Source organism: Paramormyrops kingsleyae, chromosome 9, assembly GCF_048594095.1.
Source record: "Paramormyrops kingsleyae isolate MSU_618 chromosome 9, PKINGS_0.4, whole genome shotgun sequence".
Classification (NCBI taxonomy): domain Eukaryota; kingdom Metazoa; phylum Chordata; class Actinopteri; order Osteoglossiformes; family Mormyridae; genus Paramormyrops; species Paramormyrops kingsleyae.
Window position 1 is genome coordinate 34034225 of NC_132805.1, and position 16562 is coordinate 34050786.

General features: G+C 46.4%; 2 long non-coding RNA genes across 4 annotated transcripts in view; one reads left to right on the forward strand and one right to left on the reverse strand.

Moving 5' to 3' along the window:
• LOC111845837 (uncharacterized) overlaps window positions 1-16562 on the reverse strand; it is a 34715-nt gene that overhangs the window by 16582 nt on the left and 1571 nt on the right. For all 3 annotated transcript variants that reach the window (XR_002838743.1, XR_002838742.1, XR_002838741.1), the window contains exons 2-4: window positions 8854-8952; window positions 7597-7674; window positions 7346-7410 (exon numbers count right to left, since the gene is read on the reverse strand). This is a non-coding gene — a long non-coding RNA (uncharacterized lncRNA). The remainder of the gene's footprint in view (window positions 1-7345; window positions 7411-7596; window positions 7675-8853; window positions 8953-16562) is intronic.
• On the forward strand, window positions 3698-15631 carry LOC111845851 (uncharacterized). The gene is made up of 3 exons (XR_002838744.2): window positions 3698-4236; window positions 6197-6366; window positions 15480-15631. It is a non-coding gene; the product is annotated as an uncharacterized lncRNA (long non-coding RNA).

Sequence of the window (16562 nt, forward strand, 5' to 3'; positions counted from 1 at the left end):
CCGGCAGGTCGATACCGTGGGGTCCTGGCGCCTCTTTTCATAATCCTTCTCTTATTTGTGGGCTGACTGAGTGCAGATACGAGATAATTAGGTGCTGAGGCGACAGAAATCTCAGACGGAACCATGGAGAGGTTGATTTGAGAGGACCCCGTTGATTAGCGCAAATGGTTTCATTATAACTCCTACAAGCACTAGCATTAACTGTCTTGATTCAGAGTCAGCTGCTGTTACCAAAGTCACCACAGACTAGCACTAATGAACATTTACTGCCTCTGCAGTGCACGCAGAAATGCAGGCTGTACACACACACGCACACGCACACACGCATGCACACACGCGCAGCCCAGTTCAAATAGCTCATAAGGAAAATCAATAAAACATGAGTGATTTAATGCAGCGTCCGTGATGCATAATTAATTTGATTAAAGACTCCCGTTTCCAGCACAGAGTGTCCTTGTCACCGGTCTGCATCCCGCAAGCTGATCCCGATTCCCAACTGGATCTGTTAGCGGACTGCTATAGAAACCAGATTCAAACCTGAATCGTGGCGCCATAAGAACCAGTACGGTAATAGCAACCCACTAAAGCCTAACAGCTGCCCACTGGCCCATCGAGCCACTCTGATAACTGGGATTTTTGTTCTTTCTGGTCTCCCACTAACACACTGATAAATGTAGATCTGCAGCATACATGGTCATTTAAATCAATCATTTAACTTTTTATCATGAATGAGGTCTGAATAATTCCCTTCACTATTCTCCTCCCCGCACACCCCCCCCCCCCCCCCCCTTAATTATTCACAGCCAGGATATTCATGTCAGATGGCCGGGCTGTGCGGGTGAGTCGAGGTGGGGGGGGGGCCATCAACGGGGCTCACAGGTTACTTCCTTTCGAGCGTCGCGTGGCAGGAATCAAACCGGCTCAGACGACACGCTACATTTGTGAAAGCATCTGAAGGATTCCGCCTTATATATTATTTATTATTATTTACTTCTTTTACCCAAAGCGACAGCTGAATATTTTACTGATGCAATGCGGGGAAAGTGCTGTCCCAACGCCATCATGAGCGCAAACAGATTCTTCCGTCAGGGTTTCTGTCGCGGGTCAAATTCTTTAACCTCTCTTTACGCAACGCCGCTCAGACACACAGTGTCTGCATTTTTATCACATTTTCTAAGTCATCACCTCTTTACTACGTTTAAAGCAGGACAAAACAGCAGAGTCTAAGTGGACTGGATCCAATAACCCTTCGTCACGTTTCATTGTCTTATAATCGGTTTGCGATGATAATCTCCCTTTGCGAGGGGATTTGTGTTGTCGGGGGGAGGGGAGGGGGGCACGGAGGGATGTAAAAACATTAGACAAATGTGGTTGAAGTAATGGTTTAAAAATACAGGGCGGGGGGGGGGGGGCACCCCCTGAATGCAGTGGCTTTGCACCCAGAAAGGGCCGACAGATGGAGGGTCCGGGGGTGTTTCTCACTGTGGATGCATGCAGGCAGTGTGGTGGACAGGCCTCTCCTGGCTCGCCTGCCGGTCAGCACTTTTGTGGGGCCTTTGACGAGTGGGGGGGGGGGGGAGCTTAAGACCCGGGGTGCACGGTGTGGCTAATTGATGGGGCCTGAGCAGAGCGATATGCGTGCGGCCCGTTGGGAAATGAAAAGGAGTCTCTCTAATCGAGCGGCCCCAGGGGCAGGTGGTGACAGGGTGGGGGGTGCCGATAACCAGGTCCACGGTGATGGTGTGGGGGGAGAGGCAGGAATACAGAGCTGCTGAGTGAATCAGAAATGCAGCAGTGACACCTCCCAGGAGGAAGCTTAAAAATTCTTTAGGTCCCTCAGCAGGCTGGGGCGGGGGGGGGGGGGTGGCTGGTGGACAAAACATCTGTATAATCATTTCTTCCGAAGTGCTTGCACAGCACTAAGGCCAGCAGAAAAAAAAATATGCGCTGGACTCTCCCCAGTCAGGAACCTGGGGGGCAAAGACGATTCAAGCCCAGAGTCACAGGGAAGTCAGAGGAGGAGAGTCAGAGGAGAGTCACAGAGAGACATCCCCACTACTCAATTGGACAAAAGGCAGCTCCTTGTCTACCCGTCCATTTAGCCCATAGAGGGGATCTGCTGTATTCGTCTAGCCGGGGGCAGACGTCACCCAGAATCTGGGGTCTGAAGGTGAGGAATGTGGGCCTGCCGTAATGAGGGTAGGGGGGGGGGGGGGGGGGGGGCGTCTCCGTCTCCCCATCCATGTCAAGCTCTCACATTTTTGTTCGTGTAACAGCAGAATATGGCGTCCGGCGTGTAAATATAGAGCTGCATCACTCAGAAATGTAGAAGTTTACATAGCTCAGGTTCAGTCTCAGTCTTCACTGATGACACTTCCAACGCCCCCTACCCTACCTTGGCTGGCCCCCAGTACCCTCCTCGCCAGCCAACCAGATCGTCCCACTGGACTTTCAACATGTGATTCCCCCCCTGGCTGAATGAGACCTCCCTGTCATCACCATCCCCTTGATATTGACTCGTGTCACTCAGACTAATTAACGATTAACTAACGGGTTAAGCCCCGTGACCCTGCTCCTGCTCTCAGGTTCCTCTGGAGGTCCGCGGCCCTGCAGGATATGAACAGCTAATCAATAAAACAAATGTTATTAAATATAATTTACATTAACATGCACACTTTGGGTTTTTCCAGCAGAGAAACAAAGATGAAGAAAAAAAAAATCACAATTTGTTAATATGTATAAAAGAATGAAAATGATGTTTAGTTATACCGTGGACCCGAGGGTCATTCCCAGCGGCCATAACCACTAAGAGACACAATTAGCCTGCTGTGCTAAAGGGGACCAGGCAGGGGTGACCTTTTGTCCACAGTAGGCGTGCATGGTCCTTAATGAGCTCCTCAGTCTTGCGGTAATGTTCCTCTCCAGTACCAGAATACCACTCATGGCTAAACCACCACCATTACAGTCCTATTTTACAGCTGCCCGCGGCAATGTAATGTGGTGTTATAAAACAAAGTTTTAAGAAAGTTAAATAACTGACTGCCTAGGACCTTTCTGGAACCTTCCACTCTTTGTCCCTTAAATACAGCAGACGCTGAATAACACTAAGGGCGCTTTTCCACCGCACCAGGTACCGTACTTTCGGTACTTCCATAAAGTACCAAAAATATGGTACTTCTTTTGTGTCGGCTTTCCACTGGCGTAAAAACTGGTACCGGCGCCAAATGACATCATTAGTGACCGCCCCTGACTGACATCATCACAAAGCGTGGCGCGGTATTTCTTTCGCTGAATTCAAACATATTACTATGATCCTTCACTTTCCTGTAGCCCTGCTTAAGTTTTTTGATTTTCAAGCGGCATTGTTCAGTGTTTCGCGTGTGCCCCATTTCTTCCAAGCGTCTTGCAGTTACGGCAAATACTTTTTTATTTCGAGTCGTGCCAACCAAATCCCGCTGATTCTGTTCATCCGACCATATGGCGATTAAAGCCTGTGTTTCCTCGTTTGTCCATCCTTACATTTTACTTTTTTAAAAATGTTTTTGTTTCTACTGCTTTTTATTTTGTTTCTCGCTGTTCACTGTGTGTTTCAAAAGATGGCGGTTGTATTTTGTGTTTCAGCGGCAGAGTATTTGCATAACCATTTGACAGCAAATACGTTTGCAAGTCCCACCCCAAAGTATCGAAGTACCAAAGAAGTACCCCAGCTGGTTTGGCACTTTCGGTACTGGAACTTGACCGGAAGTCAATGGAAAAGCGAAAGTACCGTACTTTGTGCAGTGGAAAAGCGCCCTAAGTATCAACTCTGATGTAAACGTGATCCGTAGATAGGAGAGAAGCAGAGTTAATGACTCCAGCTGTAACACTGACAACTGTATGATACCAGCAGCTGAGGAAATGGAATCATGGAGCGGCTTCTATGGTGACCCAGAGGATTCTGGGATGCTGGACAGCGTGGCTTTATCTGGAGGTGAAAATTTGGTTTTTAAAGATTATCTCTGGGGCCAGGACAGAATGGCAGTGAACTCTGAAGGAAGATGAATAATTTGCTTCTTAAAGGCAACATTAAGATACAGACTAAAGATATGCGACACCTGATTAAGAACAGTTTCCTGTTCAATACTGGGAAAACAGGAAACTCCCTACAGCGAACGGAATTTCAAATGTCGCACATTCACCTGCAAACCACGCAGTAGCACTTTGGCTTGTGGCTACGTAACACCCATGAGATCCCAGGTGAGAAATTGCTGTAATACCCTTGAGCTCTGTACACGAACTGCTTCGGTAAAACCGCTGAGATGTGGAGAGGAGGCGTTCCCCATCCCTTATTCCCGACGCTGCCTGGGTGCCTGAGACCCTGTACTGCATCATGGATAAAAACATCTCCTGGAAATTCCTCTAGAAAATAAAGGAGTAGATCTTCAAGGCTTCACACAATGACTAAGACAGCAAATCCAATAAGGGCAGGAGTAGATTTTTTTAATCTTGTACGTTACCCGGGCATAAAAGAGTGTTGCTTCCGAACAGACCTGTGTCACGGTTTCTTGCATCCCTCTGCTTTCCTCTATGCACAATGTGCTTAATTAAACCCCTTGCTGTTTGCGTCAGCCTGCCTAACAGTTGTTAAATCCTGGTGGGACCGCGGGTAGAGAAGCGTTTATTAACCAGGAGATACCTGTCTCTGCTCACAGACTAATCGGCGGATTCACCTGGGATCTTATTTCCTCGCCATGTTGTCATGTACAGTAATGTGTTTCCCGTAGGTGGGGACTGCGAGCAGTGAAAAGCCGTTTCAGACAGCGATCCACCGCAGTTTGCTCCTGAAGCCCGGATGTTTAGCGATCGCCGTTTTCCGAGTGCAGGAAATCTTGATGCTACATTTTAATTTAACTTTGTGCTTTTACTTTTTAGCAAGTAAACATGATTACATGGCTTTATTCAAAATAGATTGAATTAAAACAGTGTGTTTGCTTAATTTGTGGTTCCTTGATCTGGAAGTGGAAAATCAATTATCAAAATAATTGAAGTAATATTTTATTAATAAATTAACTTCTTCCATCAGCTAAGATAAATTAGTCTTTCCACCTCTTATAGTGTGGCAATATAGCAGCTTGAAAAAAAAAAAAGAAAATTCCATCATCACTATTGTATAAATGAGAAGTTTTACTTATATTTTAAAATAATTCAAAGCCTGAAATGCAATGAAAATCAGCCTCAGGACTGGTTATTTTAAAAGTATATATTTGCATCTGTGCCTGTTTTGTTTTCGTGACCCACCATCAAAAGGTTTATTTTTTAGTTTCAGAATATTTCATTTACAAATATTAAACAGAATATTGCAATTAAATACAACCAATTCTCCCTTTGCCGTGCATGTTGCAGGATCACTCATTTCCAGCCCTCTGGTCTTGCTATTCCACACAGGCGTTGCTTGGACCCTATAGCTGAACAGAGCTTTGAATCACGGGGTACTTGAAAAAGGGGGGCAGATTTTCTGCACTCAGCCTGGAGGATCCGAGTCCTACCGTGGCAATAGAGCCGGAAACAGCTGACGACATGCTAAACTGATTCTGCTAATTTTATTGTCACCCAAGTGACAATACGAATGGCAATATGGACATGACATGGTTTGAGTGTCTATGACTTTTTACGGCTGATTGAAAACGGGTGATTCATGTCGATCGCAGGCCTGCCTACATTCCACACAGACTAAGATCTGTCTTAGTATTTTCATTCCCTGTCCTTGCTGTCATTCTGTCCTGATAGCTCTTCCCCCCCCCCATACTTTGCCCATTCCTCTGACTCACCAGTGTTTGTCCTTTCCTGATATTTTTTTTTTTAGCAATCCAATTATCCTTGTATGTCATGTGATCTCCAGTCACCCTGTGCTACCTCAGTGCACCTTAATCCATGACACCTGCTGGATGCTTGCGGACCAACGGGAATCGCAATTCCGGAGCCTGGCTGCTTCCCTGAGCTGTGATTTTACATAAGATACCTCGCCCCAATAAGTGCATGACAACCAGCTCGTTTAATCATAATCAGCTTACATAAAGGCTGTGAAAAGCGGCGTGATGAAAAATACAGATAATGAGCTTGTTTAACAACCGCACAACAGCTGTGATGACCAACTCGTCTGAGAGCTCTGATAACCACTCATCGTATGAATGTTTCCATGTGCTGTCACGTGTGGAAGGTTCTGGAACGTGTCAGCAGCTGGACGGTCACGACATGGCTTTGAAAAGAGCAGACTGTGCCGGAGACCTGGAGAGAAGCCCACATCTGTGACCTCCGCGAAGAGCCATCAGTGAAGAAGCACCTTAAGCCTTGTGTTCACGTAGCTGACACCTAAGCACAGGTACTGAGGTAGGTTTTGGGAACCTCTGTCTGCGACAAACGGCATACCCCAGACATGTAACACAAGAACCCCTCCCACTGCAGAAATTATTCTTCCTGTAGCTCGTATCTCAAAGAGAAACTGACTAGTGTCTCCTTATATCCCGACACCCTGAACCCCCCCAAGTCCCTCTGACCCCCATTCCAGTGTGTTGCCGCACAAAACAGTCTCCTGTCCAAAACACACATGTCCAGCCCTCCCATCTCAATGGCTGAAAAAATTTACAAGGAAATGCACAGTCCGTCCACGGCTGCTGCCTGACGAATCTCCCTAGATCACTGTAACTGCGCGAGCCGGCATTGAAACTGGGCTCTAATTAGGCAGGAAAGATTCAGCACATTTCTTCAGACGGGCCGAGATATTTAGGTCCCCAGATAATAAATAGCTGCCACAGAAAAAAAAAAAACGCAGTCCTGCACCTAATTTGAAGACCACTAATTGCATTTCTAAGATGTACCGGTTCCAAAGGAAGTGCTTGTTCAGGCAGTGTTCAGTTATAGGGCAGGTTTCATTGTGATGTGGTTCTGGGAGTGACCGGTGACTGAACTGCATGTCCTGAGACCCGTCTGACCCGTCTGCGCTTCCTGTCTTGGCTAGTGACTTCCTGTGCCGCCTTGTTGGCTGATGAGATCGCCGAGGGCACGGGCTTGGCCGAATTCCATGGACGAGGCTGGCTCGAAAATGCCAGACCAACCCCTGCGTCTGTCTTGATTTAGTCAATGAAATGTGGGATTTTACATGGTGTATATAATGCTATGGGATTAGCATGCTGCCCGGCTGGTCTTGTCACTGATGGCCTTGGCTGAACCTGTGCTCTGGTTTCATCCCTGTTCCCATGCTGGATTTTAGGTAATCTGGGGTGGCTCGTGGAGAAGGTCCAGTTTTTTTGTTTGATTATTTTTACATTTATTGTTGCTAAAGTTTGATGGTAAATAATGATCTTCTTACCTGCTGATCTTCCATTGCATCTGGGAAAACTCAAAAGATCATCCCTCCTTTTTCTGTTCTCTCTTCTGAAACATGCAAGAGATTTTGTCACCAATTGAGAACCTGCAGAAATGCAGTGAAACGTGCGTACCGCCTCAAAAGGTACCTTGACATGCGTAATGTCACCTTGATAACACCTCCACAAACTCCCTCACCCAGACAACACCTCCACACATCACTGCACCTCCACTCCTCCACACGCTCGGTCTCACCTTCTCGAAGGTCTCCTCGCTCTTGTTCGTCAGTCAAGCAGAAGTGGATCTCCCTCCATTTTTGTGTCGTTAGTCCATCTAGAGAATTTTTGGAGAACTCGTTTCACAATGTACCTAATGGCAGCCGTTCACACGTCTCTTTATGACAGAAGACGGCAATGAGGTGTCAGTCAGGGCAAGGATGGGGAAGTGAAGGAAAACAGCTCCGGCTCGGTAAATAGGGAAGGTAAATGATGGTCTTTACTAAACTGATATTAAATCCTTTATTGCTATTTGTACAAGTAAGAGTACAGATACACTGGAATGTTCTACTGACGCCGGGGTTTGAACCGGAGATCTTCCGATCACAGGCTCACCGTCCCACAGATAAATTGCGATTACAGTATTTTAATTAGCGCCGTTCATGTCACACAGGATGGGCACGTTAAAATAAATTATCAGTAAAACGGCGGACAACGTGAAGCAGAAGGTAGCTGTTTATCACGTTTGTCATCGTGATCAGTTATCTGACACCAGGAAAGCAGTTTAAGTTCCAGTGTAAATAGGGTAATTTATATTCATTTACTGACACTGACTGACAATGTCGGCCCATTTATAAAGTTTAGTATTATATCGGAACGATGTCACTTAAGCCGCTAGCTCAGGGGTGTAACTGCAGGGATCCCGCTGGGACCTCTCTGACCTTTATGCTCCTCTCAGGCACGCATGTTCGCATGGATATGAATAATGACTAAAATGCATTAGCAGTGTGGCAAAGTGTGGCAGTGTTGTCTCTCCCACAGCTAATTCAGATGGTAAAAACCTTGATAGCTGAAGCGAGTCAGCAGGAGGTGGGATAATCACACCCGGCTGGGTTTGGGCGCCTCGCCCCCAAACATGGCAAGCGAAATCCAGCCCTGAGCTTACAGAGATCCCATTTAATGAAACCCAGCTGGCCCGAGTTGGACCAACAGCCTGCTCAGGGCTCTTAAAGGGTCAGCTGGGTGGATTTATGGGGAGAGGAGAGGCACAGAGGGGGAGATACTGTCATTACTGGCACGGTCTTGATTAATTAAAAAAAGTACGCATGCGTGAGTTTGAGTAAATGTAATTTAGATGAAAATTGAACAGCCGAAATTAAGCGAATGCTTTACCCGCCCATAGAGCCCAGAGTGCCGCTGGTTTTATGAGAGTGATGTCAGCAGTTTCTGCTTTCTGTCTGTAAGCACTTCGAACTGCGTGAAGCAGGATCCCACTCTGGGGACTCGAGACTCTCACCTCCAGCATCATCCGCCGCCGACTCCATCGGTCACGACCCGGCAGTCTGGTGCCCGACTCCGGCCCCTGTGGCAGGCAGCCGGACAAACGGCAGCCATTCTGTGTGAGACAGGGCGGAAGGAATGAGGGGACCGGGAGCATTTCAGCTGCTTTGTTTGCAGCGATTACACTTAATGGATTGTCTTCTCTGAAACGGCCTCATAGAGCTTGAAATAACATGCTCAGCCTATCTATAGAAGCAGGTATTTTGAATGTTAAGATGGCATCTCCCTACAACCATTAAAGGTCCCAAACAGGCAATCTAACAGGCCTCGCATCAAACGCTAATCCGACACTTTAAATTCATGCCGCTACAGCGCCGAATTCCCCTCCTCTGTGGGGTTTTCCTGCTGCATTTAATTGAGAGCCAGGAAGTCAGTGGCCTTTCTCAATTTTCTACAACACACGGGTAACGACACTAACAAGATTTCATTTGTTATAATCATTCCCCGCAACGCCGAGGTGCCCGGCGGCCCACGTCTGACGTAAGCATCCAGCCTTGCCTGCATCTCAGCCCCTGTTCAGGCTGAAAATGCCAGATTCCTGCGTGAATTCCATCTGTTCATGGGATGGGGGGGGGGGAAAGGAGTAAATAAACGAGAAATCTCTCTGTTGGATTTTTAAGCGACCCTCCTGAGGAGATGGGGAAATGGCTGCTTAACATTGGGGGGGGGGGGGGGGGGGGGATTTTCACTCGGCAAGTGATTTCATAAGCTGAAGTGTGGCCAAGACAAGCTGGCTCACCTGCCGTCCCCGTCCTCGCAAATAAGGGACATCTGTCACCGCGCTCCCCGGGGACGGGCAGGCAGGCCGCGCGGGAGCCTGGGCCTGCCCGCAGACGCGCTGGCCGCCTCGGTCTGCGCCTGACGGCCGGCCCTTCGCGGCTGCGTCGGTTAGCGCACAGCATAAAGCCCATGTGGCACCCTTGGCTAGCACTCATATCCATATGGTAGCCTTTGTTAGCGCGTACAGAGGGCCCCGTGCACTGCCCCGCCAGCAAAGAGCCAATCCAGGAAGCCAGGAATAGGCGGCCGAGTCTTCGGAGAACACTTTGACTGAGGAGATGTGAAGTATTGATCTCAGTAGATTTATTCATTGGTAGTGGAAACCAAATAAGCACTCGTGTGAGTTTCACATTAGCATGCGCCATTACGTATACATTTGAAACAAAGGAAAATCATACTACGTCTGTTTTATATACTTTCATGGGAAAATTGGAATATTTATGACCCATGTCTGATCACATTAAAATAGATATTTTACAATTAAAAGAACCAAGAACTACTACAGAGACCGCATGAAACTTAAACTGCCCATAACTGTATAAATATCAAGGATAATTTGGCTCCAAGGGCACTTTTCATTCTTGGTTTAATTTGAAGAGCCCCGTCAGATTGAGCACCAAAGGAATAGGCTGTGGCAATGGTTATGAATCTTTCGCAACCATAATTCTCCATCATTCACCCATTTACTCTGCGCTGCACAAACCGATCTACTCCTTCCCTCATTCATGGGGCCATCTTACTGGGGGCCTTCAGACCATTTTCGGGGGCCAGTAAGATGGCTGTGCTGGGCTGCAGCACGGCACAGTGCAGGGGGCTGAAGCCGTCACTTTAAGTTGCGTATGTGAAAGGCTGGGAAGGGGAACGTTCCAGACTCTGAAGACCAGACCAGCTGGATTATTCCAGTTGGGGGAGACACCAACACAATGAAATAAAGAAGGATATGCATTCTATAGCTGTTATTCCTTTAAATTATTTGTAAATAATTTAACTTATTTAAATTATTCTTTTAAATTAACATTGGAATTTCCATTGTCTGCTTAACCCCCGTTATGCTCCTCTATGCAGCTCAGTGATGTAAGCGCAGCAGTCTGTCATTGTCCTGGAGCTTCAAGAGCACAGCGGTAGGACCCCCCCCCCCCCAATGACTTGCCCAGTGACCTTTCCCTCACTCTGCCCCCTGCTGGCCGTGCTCATGGGTGACAGTGCTCGGAGTGACTCCTCGACGTCGCGCTGCCCGAAATGTACGGGAGCACTTCATCCTTCAGAAGGACGCATTAGCCCACTTTTCGCTTTAGAAAGACCCATTCGGACTTTCTAATCCACTCGGAGAACTGCACAGCTTTTATCTTGCTTTCAACAGCACTACCAAGTCCACCCCCCCCATTTTACAGCAAATTCCGCAACACCCATTTCACTCTTCAACATGGCACATTTATTTTCTTTATCCATGTTTTTCTGTTTGGAAAACCCCTAAATACTTTACACATATGTATACATGTCACATATATGAGTCTGTTTAAGTTTCCTCATGACTGACAAAGACTCTGCCGCCATTTTGGTTCTTTTTGAAGCCCATGGGACATGTAGTTTTTTTTCCTTCAGAAACTGCTTTCTGCCTCCTATGGCGTTTCAGTGCCGCACTGAGCGCAATGGCCCAGTTTAAGGTGCCCAGAATAGACACAACGTTCACTGAGAAAGTCCCAGCAGGCACCTTCATTTGGCCTGGAACCATCTCCTTAAAATCTGAATGAAATGATGATCTTAGCAGGAGAGTTGTCAATAAACAGTCAAGATGCATGCGGCAATTCTTCTCACTTGTTCGAAAAGAAAACGTTTGCTAATGCCCCCCAGCCCCACCCCCACCACCCTCATCAACCCACTGTGTCATTTCAATCATGAAAAACAGCTAGCTTGGGGGGGAAAAAAAGGAATATTAATATGGAGGGCTTCCTGCAGACAGCCGGACTTGGGTGAGATTCCGGACCGGAGGGGCTGAGATATGACAAAATGGGCGCTTTCTCCATTAGCGCTTTAAAGACAGTAAATCTCGCAGGAGGGAGAAGCCGGAGCCCTCGTTCTGACAGCCAGCGTGCGAAACCCAACACGCTGAACCGCACATGAAGAACACAGATGGAAGTTACACGAACCAATACTGCCGCGCTTCCTTGGCAACAAAGAGGAACAGAGATATGTGGGATGTTTTAACTTTATAACAACTCTATAACGTCAGCACGCTTGGGGCGGCTTGAAATGTGGTTCCTCTCCTCCAGTGTCTTCTGGCTCTCTTTCTTTCCGTCTCCCCTTTTCCTCTTTCATGTTCTGTATAAATGCTGTAATAATGGATCACCATACATTCCTGTTAAGTGCCTTGGGGCGCCTGTGTTGTGAAAGGCACTATATAAACACAAACTGAATGGAAATGAGATTGAATTGAACTTTCCCTTTCAAGCTGAAGGATTCCATTTATGATGTCTTTACTTGGTTGGCACTTAAATGACTATAAGAGGGAATAAAAGGTGTAGGAACTGAAAACTTTCAATTACAGTGCGCTGGGCCTAAAAGGCAGCATTCAGGTCTTTGAAAACAATGTTTTGGGGTTTGTTTGGCGTCGCCGAAAAGGACAGAGAGTGGAGCAGCTTCCTCCCAGCTCGATCTCCGCGAGGCTCCGTTCTCCGCTGGGGAGACCGGCCTAAGATGCCCGCGCCGCCATTTATTTTAATTGGGCTGGGCCCAGAGCTCCTGGTGGAACGGCGTTTATGCGGAGGGAGACGCCCGCAGATCCCCGCACGACACCACAGGCCCGTCCCCCTCCTCCTCCGACCGCCACTGCCCTCCCTCCTCCTAGCGGCCGGCAGTAAAACCTGAGCCTTGAAGAAGCCCTCAGAAGAGGTCTCTGGGCCTCCATCAGTGAGCATCTTCAGAGATACTCCACCACTGATTTTCAATGATGCTTTTTCTTAATTCTTCCGCTATGTTAGCTACAGCGTAACACGCAATATTTTTCTATGTTTTTTTTTTTTTTCGCCTGGCATTTGCTGTGAACCAGGTACGTATCTGGCCACACATTTCATCCATATTCAGAACAGAATGTACTACAGCGGCGCAGCGATTTATATGGTGACAGTGTAGCTGCAGAAATATTTTCATCACTTTCTGTTAAAATCACCTCAATAGAACTTAATGAATCATAGAGAAAGCAGGAGCCCCAGAAAAGCGCGTGAAAGCCAGCGGTCCAGCAGAAACACGCTCGGAGTCTGTTTGAGAGCAGAAAGACCCACTGCGCCCAAATGTATACTGTCAGGGTTCATTACACTGCAGCTGGGAGATTAGCCAGTGGGAAGTTAGCGTGAATACCTCCGCAGGTACGGGATCCTTACGGCACTCAGTACAGACACACCTCAACACACTAGTGACATGTCGGCTTGCTTATGTTGGTTACTGATGTTGTCCGTTGCTGTCACTGAACACCGTCTGCTCCTGTTACTGACATTGTCTGGTTCTTTTGCAAACACTGTCTGTTTCTATTACTGACACTGCCTGCTGTTAGGGGGGACTAAATTCACACTGGAAATCCGGCCTAAATGTCTACGACATAACTGCATTGTTTGAAACCCCCCGATCTGGATCGAATTTATAAGGAAATTACCGAAAGCGCGGGAAAGCCCAGTGGATGCAGCTGTCATGCCACTATCATGGCATATTCACATAACATTTTTCACGTTAAGATCTTACGATGAATTTCAGTTACCCTGAGTTACCCTGAGTCGCATTGCATTGCAAAATAAATGCAATGGCTTGTTTTGAATGTTCTATTTCAAAAGTAAATTGCACTTTGATATATGGTAAATTTATCTAAATAGTATCCATTCGAATTTGAATAGTACTGCATTTAATTCAAAGTGTATTGAATCCTTACATGATTTATCTTGTTTTCCTTTGTTTCAGAGACAGAGTATCTAGATGTAAATAGTCTGAGAGTTAGAGACACACTCCTCTATTACTGACGCTGTCTGTTACACTGTACACCTGTTCCACTCATTATCACTGTCTGTACTTATTACTAAAACTGTCCTTTCCTTTCACCAACACTCTCTGTTCCTATTACTGACACTGTCCATTCCTTTTTATTAAGCTTGTCTGTTCCTTTTATTATTGCAGTCTGTTCCTAACACTGACACTGTCTGTTCCTAACACTGACGCTGTCTGTTGCTCTCACTATAACTGTCTGTTCCTAACACTGACTGTTCCTAACACTGACACTGTCTGTTCCTAACACTGATGCTGTCTTTTCCTAACACTGACACTGTCTGTTCCCAACACTGGCGCTGTCTGTTGCTCTCACTATAACTGTCTGTTCCCAACACTGGCGCTGTCTGTTCCCAACACTGGCGCTGTCTGTTCCCAACACTGGCGCTGTCTGTTCCCAACACTGGCGCTGTCTGTTCCCAACACTGGCGCTGTCTGTTGCTTTCACTATAGCTGTCTCTTCCTAACACTGACTCTTCCTGGTCACTGGTTTTGCTCACACACGTCACCCATATCTGTTGCTCACATTACTATTCTTTCTCAAGCCATCTGTGCCTGTTATTGCTGGCACTTCATGCTTCTATTCTTATGGCTTACTGTGGTACAGACGATGTCTGCTCCTGTTTCTCACACCTCAAATCACAGACACCATCTTTGCAGAAATGGGAGTTTAAGACAACCGGAGATCACTGGAGTGGAATGAATAAATGGGAGTGAGTTCCTCATTCATTCCCATGCTAACTGCAGAGTGCCGCAGAATCGGGGACGTCTTCCTCAGATCTCCTGCGGTGTGATTCTAACCATAGGCTCTTGGCTGTGGGCGGGGCCACAGCTCTCAGAGATGTTAGTGATCTGCATGGTACCATCTCCGCAGCTTCTTGGAATCAGCATGTTCTCCCACCTCAGCTAGTGGCTCTCATGGTGGAAGGGAAGCTAGATCACCCTGGAAGTGCAGCTGCGTGCATGTGCACTAAAAGTTTAATGGAACAGCCATGGGGATGAGTGGAGAGGTCCTCTGTGTTTGACATCAGGTGTAATTGCCAGGAACAAGCAATTAAGGGCTGCAGTTGAGTCTTTCTCCTTGCATTTAGGGGCTGGTGAAGTACCTTGTCTCTATGCTATGGGACCCATGATCCATCCCAGGCACCTAGAGATAGAGTCCATGCATCTGAGCAGTATGGCTTTTTCAGAGTCGGTTATTTAGCCTAGCGATATGATTGAACTGTTCCCAGTTGTGATTCTGATTCTTTGACCGCTACGTTACTCGAATTTGGGGAGCACTGAGGTTTAAAGCCCTGTCCTCACATTTGCCTCGGCTCCCGAACCACTGCGCCCCCTGCTGGCATCGACAGAAGGTGACAACATGGGCTGTGGGGCCACCGCAGTGGGGGGGGAGGGGGGGTCATGCGGTTTGCTGGGTGTGTCTGCACCACAGAGTAGAAGGAGGAATGGGATCAGTTTGGGGCTTGGGATGAGAAATGATGCTTAATAATGAAAATTTTTGGGGATTTATTACAGCTTTTTTAAGTTTAAAAAAAAAATTTTTTTTTTTTGGACGAGTGTAGTCCAGCAGGACCAGGAGGCAAATGACAGTTATGTCACCCTCTGAACCCTGGGAAACCTTCTAAGGAACAGACCTTCCTTTGATGCCCTGTACTGGGAGCACTGGACACTGAGACCAAGTCTGCCGTCCATAGCCCAGTGTGACTATGGGGGAATATTCTACGTGTCCATTATGCGACCATCACTGTTATCACATTTCTATGATTTTTCCAGGGTGTGGCTCAACCTCACAATGCAGTCCCTCATCGTTATCCTGATCTGCGCGGGATACCATCGGCTGCAATCCGTCTGTCTCTCAAACGTACAACATCGAGCCCCTCCTGGGACTTTCACATACAACCAGATGGCCCCCATATGGCCCCACATCTAAGCATGTTATGAAATATATTATCTCTTATTAACAAGAGTTCTTATGCTTTTTTTAATTAATTAAATTACCAACCGTTTTATAGTTAAACAAATTATATGCAATCTTATAGAACAATTAATGTAAAAAAGGCCTTTGTACACTCTATCCAATTCTCCATAACCTATTCAGTATTGCTGTGATTTTCTGCGTTTACTTTTGTCATTTTAAGTATACCGTTCATGTTAAACGCCGCTTAACGCGGCAGACGTCGTCAAATACGTTTCTGGAAAATGACTGTAACTCGGCACAATGGCGCCTTGTTTATAATTTAGGGGAGCATAACTAAGGCAGATGTCCAGCAGCACGTAGGCTATGATTTGCGGTTGAAAAAGACTTGAAAGATGAAAGACGGTAAGGGCGACACACGGCTTTGGGCTGCAGGATGAATTATATCACCATCTGCCGTATCCTCTCGTGAATGCCACATAAAACAGAGGAAAGAACCGAGTTCCGCCTGATTTGTAATCATCTGCTCTTTTACTGTTTTTATATTCCCTGTAAATACCACCTTTAATATTTTATTATTTAGTCGAAGTGTTACTTAATGTTTTAGGCTAAGTGACGTATTAAGAACTTTCGGCAAAACTTATAATGTATTCAAATACATAGCCTATTTCAAGCTTATGAATGACATATAACAATACTTAATAGCATTAAACCCCAAATAGCGGAACAAAAACCACACCTTATTCGCAGAAAAACAATTGCTTAATCCACACAACTATTAACTATCTGAATAAAATACTAAGGATAATAAAACAATATATTATGGTTAAACGTAACAGTAGCATTAATTGCGTAATCGTTGTATTTGCATTAAGGCCATCAAATAAATCAAATATACCATGTGTAATTTTTACCTAGAACGCGACTATTGTGAATGGACT